Consider the following 13,445-nt stretch of genomic DNA (forward strand, 5'->3'; position numbering starts at 1 on the left):
CACGTTTGATACACTCATGACTGCGCTCCGAACAATGTTAGATGGCCATGGGAGGGTAGCCGCCGCCACCAGTACCGAAATCCCATCTGCCCCATCCCAGCCAAAACAGTGACTAGGACAGACGCAGCCTGTTCACCTTTGTTCCCTCGAGTAAGATGCGTGGGGGAGACTGACCGTTCAGATGAAAGTGGAAAAGGTGAAAGGGACATATCTGCTGGATACCGGAGCATCAAGCACCCTCGTCTATGCAGCTAACCCTGCTGCCTCACCTCTGTCTTGCGAGGTCCCCTACAGCTTGGTGGGTTTCACAGGCATGGAGCAGACTGGCTCATTCTCCATTCCACTCTCTATTCGTTTAGGAACAATCCACACCAAGTGGACTTGTGTCCTGATGAAGTGGGAACAGGAAGGGAGAGTGATCCTGGGGACTGACTTCATCCTAGGCCACGGGATCCTAGTGGATTTAAGAAATCACTCTCTTTGAGGGGTCAATATGTACGGGACAGGAGAGTGAGGTGGTGGTTATCCCAGAAAAACGGGGAAAAGGGACGGTGTGCACCACGAAGGCAAAGGAAGGTTACGACCTTGAATCACTGGTCAGTAACACTCCAATGGAGTGCCAAAAGTATGTGAGGGCAAACCTTGCAGCTTCTGCCACTCACAAACACGACTGTGGAAGGATAAGCGGGGTCGAGGTTAGCGTAGATGGTGACCCCATGACCCGACCACAGAAACAGTATAACTTCCCCAGGGAGGCGGAGGCAGACATGGAAACAGCCTTGGGTTCTTTGGTTAAGCAGGGGGTATTGAGACCAATAGCTATTCATGTGAGCTCTCCATTGTTGCTGGTTAAGAAACCGGACAACTCCTGGAGAGCCACGGTGGACTATCGAGTACTCAACCGTAAAATCCCCGCCTGTCCACCCACGGTTGCTGCCGTCGCCGACCTCATTGGAAGTATCCCAGCCTCCGCGACCACCTTCACGGTGCTGGATATTTCCAACGGGTTTTGGTCGATACCTTTAAGAAGAGAAGATCAGTACTGTGATATCTTCACAGAACACAGCACACACAGCTTCCTAACAGGCAGGCTGCTCCCTCGGAACTCTCCGGAAAGCTGCCTGTTGTTTAATGATTAACTATGCAGCTGCAGTACACAATACGTCCACATCTACAGTGTGGAGCTACAAGCATTACAAGCTTACAGACATTACACTTCTCCCTCCTTAATGAAAAAGCCATCATAACAAACATCATAAATAACTTTCATTTTTATACATATTTACAAATTTAACTTCACCACTTGTTTTCTGTTTTGAAGAGGATACCTTTGCTCTCGAACAGAATCTTCCAAACATGGTCTCGAATCTAAACTCATTCGAGGCTCATCCTGAGGAACATTTTCCTCCACGGAATTTCCTTGATTTTCATTTGAACTCACTCTAACTTCAGGCTCTTTGTTTCCCTGACTCGGACTCAGACTTTCATTCTGATTCTCTCCTGGATTTGTTTTCAGTACATTGGATTTAGGATTTGCTACTGGTATATCAAAACTATCTGAAAAGTCAGAAATAATTGAATCATTCCCACCTTCAACTCCTTCCATGTCTGTAGATAAAATATGATCAATATGGACAAACCTAACCTGTCCATTATCAAACATCTTTACCAACTATGTGCGAGGACCACATATCTTCACCACTCTTCCAGGTAACCACTTTAACCATTTATGGTGATGGTTCTTCACTCTCACCTTCTGGTTTAATTTCACTCTTCTCTCTTTTACTCTGCCTTTATTGTGATTCTCTTTTTGTCTCAATTGTGTCTCTTCTACAGACTGTGCCAAATTTGGCTTTAACAATGAGAATCTGGTTTGTGGCTGTCGTTTGAGAAACAAATCTGCTGGTGTTCTACCAGTAGTTGTATGAGGAGTATTTCGATATGGAATCAAAAAAATTAGCCAATTTGTGATCCAATGAAAACTGTCGTTTTCTTGGATTTGGATCTAACATTTGTTTTATGAGGGCACGTTTTACAATTTGTACAGTGCCCTCTGCTGCACCATTCGAAGCAGGGTGGTATGGTGGAACCTTGGTATGTTTCACACCATTTTTGCTCGTGAATTGTGCAAATTCTTCTGAACGATATTGTGGTCCATTATCCAAAAAACAATTTCTTCAGGGAGGCCAAATGCAGAAAATAATTTTCGTAAAATGTCCAATGTTTTACTTGTTGTTATTTTCCACATTGGAAACACCTCAACTCACTTTGAATGGCTATCAATTACAATGAACAATTGTTGTCCATCTAACTCAGCAAAATCAATATGTAGCCTTTGCCACACCCTGGGAGACCATTTCCATGGCTGTAATGGTACTGGTGGTGGTTGCTTGCTTACAGATTGACATGTCATACACTGACTCACGATGTACTCTATATCTTTATCAAGACCTGACCACCATAAATAACTGCGTGCAAAACTCTTGGTCAAGCACATTCCCAGGTGCTGGTCATGGAGGTCTCCAAATAATTTGGACCTGAATTTATTTGGTATAACCACTCTTGCACCCCACATGATACAATCTTTATCGACTGTTAATTCATTCCTACGGATGAAGGATGGATGTGTATCTTTGTCTGTTACCTGGTTTGGCCATCCATTTGCAATATACTCATACACTTTTGACATCACTGGGTCACGTTTGGTTGCTCTACCAATCTCTTCAGCTGTGACTGGCAGTTCATCAATGTATGAAAAATAAAACACTTCTTCCCTATCGGGTGAAACCTGTGCTGGGGAAGTCAATCTAGACATTGCATCAGCATTACTGTGATCAGCTGATCGTCTGTATGCAATATCATATGTATATGCTGACAAAATCAAAGCCCATCTCTGCATTTGGGCTGCAGCTAATGTTGGAACTGGGGACTTTGGATGGAGGATTGCTGTTAGGGGCTTATGGTCCGTAACAATGGTAAACTTACGACCATACAAGTATTTGTGAAACTTCTTGACCCCAAAAATTAATGTCAAAGCTTCCCTTTCAATTTGAGCATAATTTCTCTCACTGGTACTGAGAGTGCGTGAAGCAAAAGCAATTGGTCTCTCCTCCCCACTACGTGATACATGAGAGATCACTGCCCCAACTCCATACGGAGAGGCATCACATTCTAGCTTAATCTCCTTAGATATGTCGTAGTGAACTAACATGGTGCTCTCTACCAATTTGTTTTTACACTCCTTGAATGCTGTTTCGCATTCTTTTGACCACTTCCACTGGACCTGTTTTTTCAAAAGTTCATTCAATGGATGTAATACTGTAGCCAAATTTGGTAGGAACTTCCCATAATAGTTCAAAAGACCCAAGAATGAACGAAGTTCAGTGACATTCCTGTGCACCCGATTTTTCCATGGTTGGATGTAAACCATCTTTGTCTACTCTGTACCCTAAGTACTCCACTGAGTTTTTAAATAACTCACACTTATGAGCAGACACTCGTACTCTGTGCTTCTCTAGCCGTTTGAAGACTTCATTCAATATTTTATTATGAATTTGCCTATTTGGTGCTGAAATTAGTATGTCATCCAAATAACATACTACCCCTTCAATACCTTGCAAAATCAGGTTCATCACCCCTTGGAATATGGCAGGGCCAGAAGACACTCCAAACGGTAGCCTATTAAACTGATATAGGCCTAGTTGAGTATTTATAGTCAAACATGACTTGGACTCCTCATCTAGTTCAAGCTGTAAGTAGGCATTCATAAGATCCAGTTTTGAGAAGATCTGACCACCTGTCAGTGTTATGAACAAATCTTCTGTATTCGGCAATGTATTGGGGACATTACCCTCTAGAACCTGGTTTACCTTATAATCACCACACAATCTTATCTTACCATCAGACTTAGGTACAACAACAATGGGTGTAGCCCAATTACATCAATCTATCTTACAAATAATGTTCTCAGTCTCTAGTCTTTTGAGTTCTTGCTCAACTTTCTCCTTGAGTGCATATGTGGCTTGTAGTAAACCGATCTAGCGTCCTTCTGTACCCTGACACTCGCCTTGAAGCCTTGGATCAGACTGCCCGTTTCGCAGAACACCTTCGGATACTGCTTGATAACCTCATCCGTTGATGAAAATTTCGCTTCCACACAGAAAATCTTACTCCAATCCAGCTTCAGTGAGCTCAACCAATTTCTTCCTAGTAAAGCAGTCTTGTCTCCTTTCGCTACTATTAGAGGCAAGTTCTGAAATTGATCTTTATATTTCACTGGTACGGTGATACGACCTACTACAGGAATGTTCTCTCCCGAGTAGCCTCGCAGCTCTATCTTGGATTTCTCCAGTTGGAAATCACACAATTTTTCACGGTACAGTGACTCCGGTACTACACTCACGGAGGCACCCGTGTCAATTTCCATTGGTAACTTGAATCCCGCAACATCTATGTGGATTTTGATGTTTTCCGAATTGTTGTCCGTTAACCTCGTGCTCCTGATGACGTGTAATTCTAACATCTCCTCGTCCTGTTGTTGTTCTTCCATGCTATGAAGTTTCTTTGGATTTCTACTCATAGCTTTGAACGCTGGACTCATAGCTTTAAAAACTGGTTTACCCTTCAGTCGGCATGCCTTCACAAGATGCCCAATCTTTCTGCAGAAGAAACACTTTGCCTTCACGTATGGACAACTTTGAACAATGTGTTGTCCCAGGCACCTATAGCACAACTTTGACACTCTGGTAGAATTTGCTGTTTCTGAGACTTTCGGCCATGGCTGTCTTTTACTTTGAACCTGCAGGTGATTTACCTTGGTTGACTGACGACCGTAATCATTATTTAATTGTCGGGAATATTGTTCGGCCATGCTCATCGACCTCGCTGTCTGCCGAATCCCGAAACGATAGCTTTCAGCAATTTCTAACGGTTTGGGGTTATCGTGCTGCTCCAGCTTCATTAAAATCTCTTTAAGCATTGTGTCCTTTGGCTCGTCAGGCACAAGCAGATTTACAAGGGATTCGTATAATGCTGGACCTGCCACTGATAAGAAAATCGCTTTCTTACGTTCCAACACAGCCTAGTTCTGGACTGCATTGTCTTGAACTTCGATTATGTTATTTGCAGTGAAATGCATTTCTAGCTGATCCACATATGCTTTAAAATGTTCCCGGTCGTGTCTATATTCTCCCAAATATCCAAATGCACCTGCCATTTTAAACTCTAGCTGTTCACACCGTGTGCCGTATTTTACCTTGGATTTTTGTAGCTTTTTTTCAAAGACAGAAACTTCCAAATTCTTTTGTCGGCTGGCTGAATCCTTCACCAACAAAATTTAAGCTTTAAACATCCGAAAAATCTCATCCTCGGTCACCAACTGTGATACCTTCACAGGGCACAGCACACACAGCTTCCTAACATGCAGGCTGCTCCCTCGGAACTCTCCAGAAAGCTGCCTGTTGCTTAATGATTAACTGTGCAGCTGCAGTACACAATACGTCCACATCCACAGTGTGGAGCCAAAAGCATTACAAGCTTACAGACATTACAAGCACAAGTTTGCTTTTACCTTTAAAGGACAGCAATACACTTGGAACTGTCTCCCTCAGGGCTTCCACAACAGCCCTAGCATTTTCCATCAGTGTATGGCCAACTGTTTAAAGAAATTCAGCAGACCCCAGCAGCTAGTACAGTATGTGGATGACCTGCTCCTATTCACCGATGAGTGGGAGGAGCATGGCCCACTGCTGGCTGAGCTGTTGGAGCTGCTGAAAGAAGAAGGGTTTAAAGTGAATCCCAAGAAAGCACAGATAAGCCAGAAGGAAGTAAAATTCCTGCGACTGGCTGTGTGTGCTGGGGAAAAGGCCATTGACAAAGCGAGAAGGGAAGCAGTGCAGAAGTTACCAGCCCCCAACACAGTAACAGGAGTAAGATATTTTCTAGGGCTAACTGGGTACTGCAGAGATTTCATTGAGGATTATGCAGCCAACGCAGCCCCTCTGCTCCGACTCCTACACAAGGGAGTGGAGTAGGAATGGGACAAAGGTTGCGAGGCAGCATTTATCCAACTCAAGAAAGACCTGCAGACCGCACCAGCTTTAGGGGCCATAGATGGGGGTAAAGAGTTTTTCCTGGAGGTAGCAGCCAGTGGGGCAGCCTCAGTGCAGTACTGCTCCAAGAGCGGCACGGCTGGCTGAGGCCAGTGGTCTATTCCTCAGGATACTCACAGACACGGTGAAGGGATACTCCAACTGTGAGGGGCACCTCCTAGCCACTCACTGGGCTGTGAAAAGATCACTGATCTTCACAGGGGGGTCCCCTATCACACTTCTTACCCACCATATGCCCACCCAAATGCTCCTGGACGGGAGAATCAAGGACGGGACGGTGAGCAGTGCCCGCATTGCTCGCTGGACCTTACTCCTCTCTCAGATGGATCTCAGGGTAAAGGGTCTCTGCGAGCCAAGACTCGCAGCCAACATGATTTATCCAGGGGCAGCCCTGTTCCATAGAAGGGGTATGGGAAGTTAACATAGGCTTTTGGCCGGGACACCCCACAGGCCGAGAGATCTATGTGGACGGGTCAAGCACGGTATCTGTGAGCGAACTTCTCACAGGCTGCGGAGTGTATGACCCAGAGGCAGACATTGCCCTGGCAATTAAACTCCCCAGTACTATGAACATCCAGTAAGTTGAACTGTCAGCGGTGGTGTACGTGGTCACACACCCCGAAGAATTCCGTATGCCATACACGATTTGCTCCGACAGTATGTTCACATGCAATTCGTGTACGGAGTACCTGGCTATCTGGTCCCATCGCGGATACACATCTGCAGACAGGAGACCCCTGGCAATTAAGCCTTCACTGGAAAACATCATGACAGCCGCGTGGGAGGAAGCGAACATCTATATACATAAAGTGAAGGCACATTCCACCATTGAACCCCATAGCGAGGGAAACCAGCAGGCTGACATGTTGGCCAAGCAGGGTGCCTGCACGGGCAATCTCTGGGATTCATACAACCCAGGCCCCATCGCAGCAGTCAGGGACAGGATTAGGACGACAGGGAGCTCAGGGGTAGCATTGCCCCTGGACCTGAAAACGGTTCAGACCCAAGACCGCATCCTCAAAACTATCCTAAATATGCTTGCTAAAGGGGAAAAGGTAGACGGCCCGTACGGCACCGCAGCGATTGCCATTAAAGAAGGCATGCTGTTCAGGGGGGAGCAATGGGTAGTCCCGCAACAACACCGGAGAGAATTCCTTCGGCTGGCCTACGAGGGTCCCGGAGCAGGACACCCCGGACCTGAAACCACCTGGCAACGGGTGGAACAGGCAGGGTGGTGGCCGGGACTCAGGGAAGATGTCCGCGAGTTCTGCACTAGCTGTCTGGTGTGTGCTGCCAATAACCCTGACCCCAGAAAAGGAAGGTATCTATGGGACATATCAGGAGGGTGGAGGGACCCTGGCAGTCAATCCAGGTCGATTACATCGGGCCCCTAACCACTGCCCAGGGAGGCTACAAGTACTGCCTAGTGTTGGTGGATGTATTCACCAAATGGGTAGAAGCCTTCCCATGCTGAACAGCCACGGCCCTGGGAACAGCTAGGATCCTGGTCAGGGAGGTGTTCTCCTGATGGGCCTACCCCAGTACATGGAGTCCGACCAAGGGAGCCACATCACAGGGCAGGTGATGCAGGAGACCCTTAAGGTGCTCGGAGTCACCCGGGTGTGTGGAGGATTTAAACCGCACTATAAAAGAAAGGTTGCGTAAAGAGATGGGGGACTCACCAAGAGGTGGGTAGAGGTCCTACTACTGGTCCTCATGGGGATCCGGGCCAGCCAGTCAAACAGCACGGAGTACTCCCCGTACGAGCTCATGACCGGCAGAGCCATGTGAACCCCCACCCATGTATTAGCTCTGGTAATCACGGAAGGTCAGCTCAGGGAAGCGAGCCGGGACAGCTTTGTCAGGAATCTGTTTGAACACCTTAAACAGATTCACTGGCAGGCTGCTAACAACATGGGAAAACAGCATCGGAGCAACCGAATGCTGCTAGAACCCTGCAAACACCACGAATGGGAGGTAGGGGACCAGGTTATGGTAAGGAACTACGCTCAAGTATGGGTTTTTGAGGCACTGTACATGGGACCATACCACCTTGTCGACAAGGTAAGCTGCATGGTCTATGCCGTGAAAATGACCTGCCGTACAAAGTGGTTCCACATAAACCAGTGCAAACTTTTCAACCCAGGGGCGGCAGCTAAGCGCAAAGGAAAGCCAGGAACAGGGAACCATGCTAAAAACAGGGATCCTCAGCCAGCAGCCCCCGACTGTGGAAATCCCACAGGGATGTGGCAGACCCACAGACTGCACCTAGAGGGGCGGTGGACTGTGTTACTGGAAGGGCTATTCCCCCCCAATCATTTGGGACTCGGACGCGCCCCCAATAGTCAGAGCCTTGAGAAGGACTCTCCGCACGCCACGGTCTAAGACACCATGGTCACCAGCACCCCAATTTAAGTGGTTCAGCCCCGGGAGAGGGACCAGCCGCTAGCCTTGGGCAATGAGGGACCCCCAGAAGAGATAGTGGTGGACCAGTCACCAATGGGGAATCCCCAGCCCGCAGCCCTCGACCAGGCAGAAACCCCAGGTGGCGAAATGAACCGGGCAGCCACCCCCCAAAGGAACGATGTGCTGAAACATCGGAGGGGACTCAGACCCACCTCCGGTAAGGACACTCCAGGTCCTGAGGTACAGGCCAACTTATTACCGGCCCCGCTGGAAACCCAGAGGCCAGAGAAGAAAGGAGAAGGACAGGAATGAACCTGGCCACCCGGAGACGGGTGGCAGATGTACAGAAATAGCACAATGTGAGTGAAAGTGTGTTTAGTAAGAATCTAGCATAGTGTAGGATTATCTGTGTAATGATAGTGACATATGTACTAGTTATTGGGGAAAGGAAAAGACCCCATCTTGTCGGCAGTAAAAGAGGCACTACAAGAACGATAAGAGTAAGATGAGCCAAAAGTTAAAAACAGACATCCGTTCCCACGGGAACTGGATAAGACAGCCAGTCGATTAAAGAGTTAAATGTGTCTGAGAAGAAATGAGCCCAAATTGGAACTCGATCACCTTTTGTCAAGCCAGAGAGCTTTTCTCAGGACTGGGCTATCTGTTTTATGTGCCCCTACAGGCAGGAGAACAACATGAGAAGGGTCCTGTTCCTGCTCGCTCTGATAAAGATGAGCAGCAGCGGCCGAGGAGACGTGGAAGAATCCCTCATTTATGGGTGCTCGGGAGAGAGAGCACCGATCGTGACTGCAGGGGGTGGCCAGGGTGGCTGGGGTCTAATTCCACTCGCTACTCCAGCCAGGAAGGGTTTACCTATGGGGAGGCGTCCGTTCCATGTCCCAGGATACGGGTCGTTGCTGCGCGGGTCAGTGTTACGGAGGGAAAATGTGTGTGTTTGACTTGTAAAGGGCAGATTCCCCTGGGTAGATGGTGGTGGCTCAGGAAGCTGAGCAAGGATGCGGGGGACCAGGAATCCTACTGGGAAAGACTCGGTAATGACACGTACCATACCATCACGGGGACACGGGGAGGAGTGAAGATGTGTTGGAACAAGTGGTGGTGAAAATTTACGTTTGCATGTGGGGGTCAGAGAAGATCTGTCCCGCAGGCATATCGATCGCCTTCGCCAGGCAATGACAAGATGAGGCGGAAGGGATGGGGTGGAATTCCAGCCTACACGCGTGTGCGGTCCCACACTCCCCACTCCCAATTAACGCCACCGAACTTCGAGCACACATTAAGAAACCCCTGCCCATGACCCCGCCAATACGAACAATAATAGAAAGGTGTCCTACCACCACCAAGGGACCAGGGAACGGATTAGAATTGGTACCGACCGAAAAGGTGTTATACCAGGGGGTACACTATGCAATAGCTTCAATTATTTTAAACCTTACCGAGGTGCACTTACCTGCATGGTGTGCGAAGGAAACAGAGCAGCTATACCAGGCCCTACTTTGAGAAATGTTCAAGAAATTTTACGAGTTAGACTTTGGGAATGTAGACAAAGCAGATTTATACACCCTACATGCTAGGGACACCACGGGCACGGGGAGACCTAGAAGGGGAACCTTGAACGACATTTTTACTGCATATAATGCAGGGTTCACTGTGATAAATAGCCTAGACGATATAGAACTGCAAACCCAGATAAATGATCAAAAGTACCAACTGAGAAAGATCCTAAAAGAGGAAAACACAGTAGTAGGCTCAAAGCTACACGAGGACCAGGCTATGACAGTCCATTGAAAAGAAATTGTGGCTGAGCTGGAAAAACATGCACAGACAGTGAATGCATTCATACGGGAGGATAGAAATGCTTCTGACCAGGCTGCACAGAATGAGGTGTGCGTACTGTACGGAGCATGGTTATTGGGCGAGGGCCACAACAACCTGGAGGATTTAAAACGAGGTTTAGTCCCCTCCTGGATCAGTAACAAGCACCTCGCAGCCCTCCACCCGTACAATAATTCACTAAGCCCGTGCCAGCTCCGTCTAGCTTCTGAAGCCTACCCTGTCCCAGTAAATTGCAGACATTCTAATCACACCATCATGGGGATAGTACTAAGGATGCCGGTCATGGGTGGGACAGCCCGGCCCGCACCGGTACACCAGGTGGAGAACATTGGAGTTATTCAGGGAGGTGCACACGTTCGTTTCACAGCGGTCCCACCCTATGTCATAAAGTGGGAGCACGCTGTAAAGGGTACTGACCTCTCCGGGTGCAGGAGCCGGGGTGCACACATAATACTGTGTCCCCAGCACTTGAACACCTATTCTAAACCACAGTGTGGGTTTAAAGCTGCTGGGGCACAGCCTATTAACTGTACCATGGAGGTAATGGCACAAGACCATGTCCCTCCACAGGTAACATACATAGGGGGTGGGACATATTGTGTCACCACCAGTGCGCCCCACCACCAACATGGACACTTCTGGTGTCCGGTGAGTGACAGCAGTTTTTTCTTTAAACCTGAGGCATCAGTTCGAGTGGTCCAGGAACGGATTGTCCCCATCCCTGAACCCTCCACTGTTCACCTCACTGTGAGAGAAAATATCACAAACCTGCAGGATTATGTTGTACATTTTGGCTATGCAATACCCCCTGTGCCCGAACATGTTACCGCTCCGCTAGAAGCTGTAGTAATCTCACAAAAACATTTCCATACTCTAGAAAGGAAAACAATTGAGATAGGGAGAAAAATTCTAGAGATCACAATTCTGCTTTGGTGGGACATTTTCAGAAATATAGAAGTTCCTGCCGGGATCAGAATAGCTTCCCACATTTTAGTTATCTGCCAACTCGCGATTATTCTTTATGTATGGTGTCTCACTTGCAGAGTGAAAGGCAGAGGCCATCAGGTCAGGCACCAAAGGGTGCTGCACGCTCCCTGGCCAAACTTGGGGATTGCACAGGGAGGGGTGACACCATACTACCATGTTTGATTCATTTTAATTTTACCTCTGTATAAACGCAGACATCGAGTGTTGTAGGGATGTTACTTAAAAATGTGTTTGATTATGTACCTTTATTTTACTGTACTTAAAAATGTGTTTGACAATGTACCTTTATCTTCACTGTAAAAACGGAGTAATGGAGGGGTGTCGGACACCCTCTACACTGTAACCGAATTGAAATGTCTGTATTTGCCTAAAAACTACATTGCATTTCAAAGGGGGATGCACGTTAAAGTTTTAGCGAGGTAAATACAAGGAAGGTTGACTCTCAGGAGATCAGGAATGTTGCTTACCTAGCATGACACTCAAGTGTGTAGAGTGTCACAGGGGGGACTGGAGGGTGCAAAATTTGTGGGCAAACCCCCCCCGTTTCCCAGTGTTTGGACTCATTGGAAAGGAAATTTAATTTGGAACTATCTACCAGAAAGTTTGAGATCCTAAAGTGCACATGGAAGAAACAATGGACTTTAATCGAATTTGGGATTTTACAAGGCAGACTGGGTCTGTGTGGGCAGGGCTAAGGACTAAAGGAACTATCCTTCAAAGAAGCCAGTTTTGAGTATTGAAACTGTCTGGGTATTGAAACTAAAGCAAATTGTCTGGAGAATTGTGGATACTCGAAAACCCTTCTCCCCAGGAGATATTAACATAGCAACAATTAACCCAGAGATAGCTAACCATCATCCTGATCTGGAAAACCATTCCAGCCCATACATAATAACAATGGCACATCCAGCCTGCATGAAAACCCTAAGCACAGACAGACACTGCAAATACTAAACCTAATATCTCCATCAAGAAACAGATTTAGAAGATCGACACATCTGAGACAGGTTAACATTTAATGAGCCCGCCAAAATATGACAAAGAAATATCAAGCCCGCCAAAATTAAACAAAGAATCAGCGGCTGATTTGGCGCGAAGATTAGAACAGTTCCAAAGGTATAACTGGGCACTGCTTTAACAAAGGGTATGCTTTTACTTCAGAAGACACTGCTAGGGACGCTTAGCAGAAGATATGCACAGAGCAGCATAGCATCATAGAGCATCAAGATGGGAGAGAGACCACCGCAGCAGTTTTAACCAGCTTCTCCAGCCTCGACGTCCTGTAATCGGCAAGGAAGGAAGAACATCACCATCGCGGCAGCAACCGACCACAGCCAATGTGGTACCACCAAAAGCACCGCGATCGACCAACTTCGAAACAAAACTCCACAAGGAAGAAACCGAAAAATCGCAAGTTTCCACTCTACAACCTAGGCCTGACTATCAACAGGTGAAAACATTATCTAAAGAGACTTTGAACCTATTTCTAATGAAAGAAAGTGAGTACTTACCCCATAGATCCAAAACGCACCCTACCGCATCAGCTGACACCACCCAACTGAAGAATGTGCAGTACGAAGTCTTCTACGATGTTCGGGGTACGGCAAGCAGAACCTACAGAATCCAATGAACCCCGAAATTGCGAACCGGTGCTAACTACCAATAAAGGATTGGTAAGCATAGTCCCGTTTTCCCTGGACTCTAATCTAGTCAGTGTTAGGTATTGGGAGGTGGTAGGTGTATTATTCACTGTAACCCCTTTGAATGTGTGATGTACTATACTTTACTTGAGTGATTATCAGTTTGACATTGTATTTTCTTGCCTTTAATAAAATCAAAGTTCTTTTGCACCAAACCAGTTGTCTCCTGCACTTTATCACATCCCCAAATAAATCCAGAGTCTAGAACTCAGGGAGTGGGAACGATTTGAACCGCTCAGAAGTTCAGAGGTGAGGCTGACCCCACACACCAACCCCTACACACTCAAGTCAAAAGCCAGAGCATACAGTACAAAGGCCAGTGGCACAAAACTTAGGGGGGAGTGATGTTGTGTATGTATATACTCTGTACATGCAATGTACAGTT

This window comes from Pristiophorus japonicus, chromosome 2 (genome assembly GCF_044704955.1).
Source record: "Pristiophorus japonicus isolate sPriJap1 chromosome 2, sPriJap1.hap1, whole genome shotgun sequence".
NCBI classification, from domain to species: Eukaryota; Metazoa; Chordata; class Chondrichthyes; family Pristiophoridae; genus Pristiophorus; species Pristiophorus japonicus.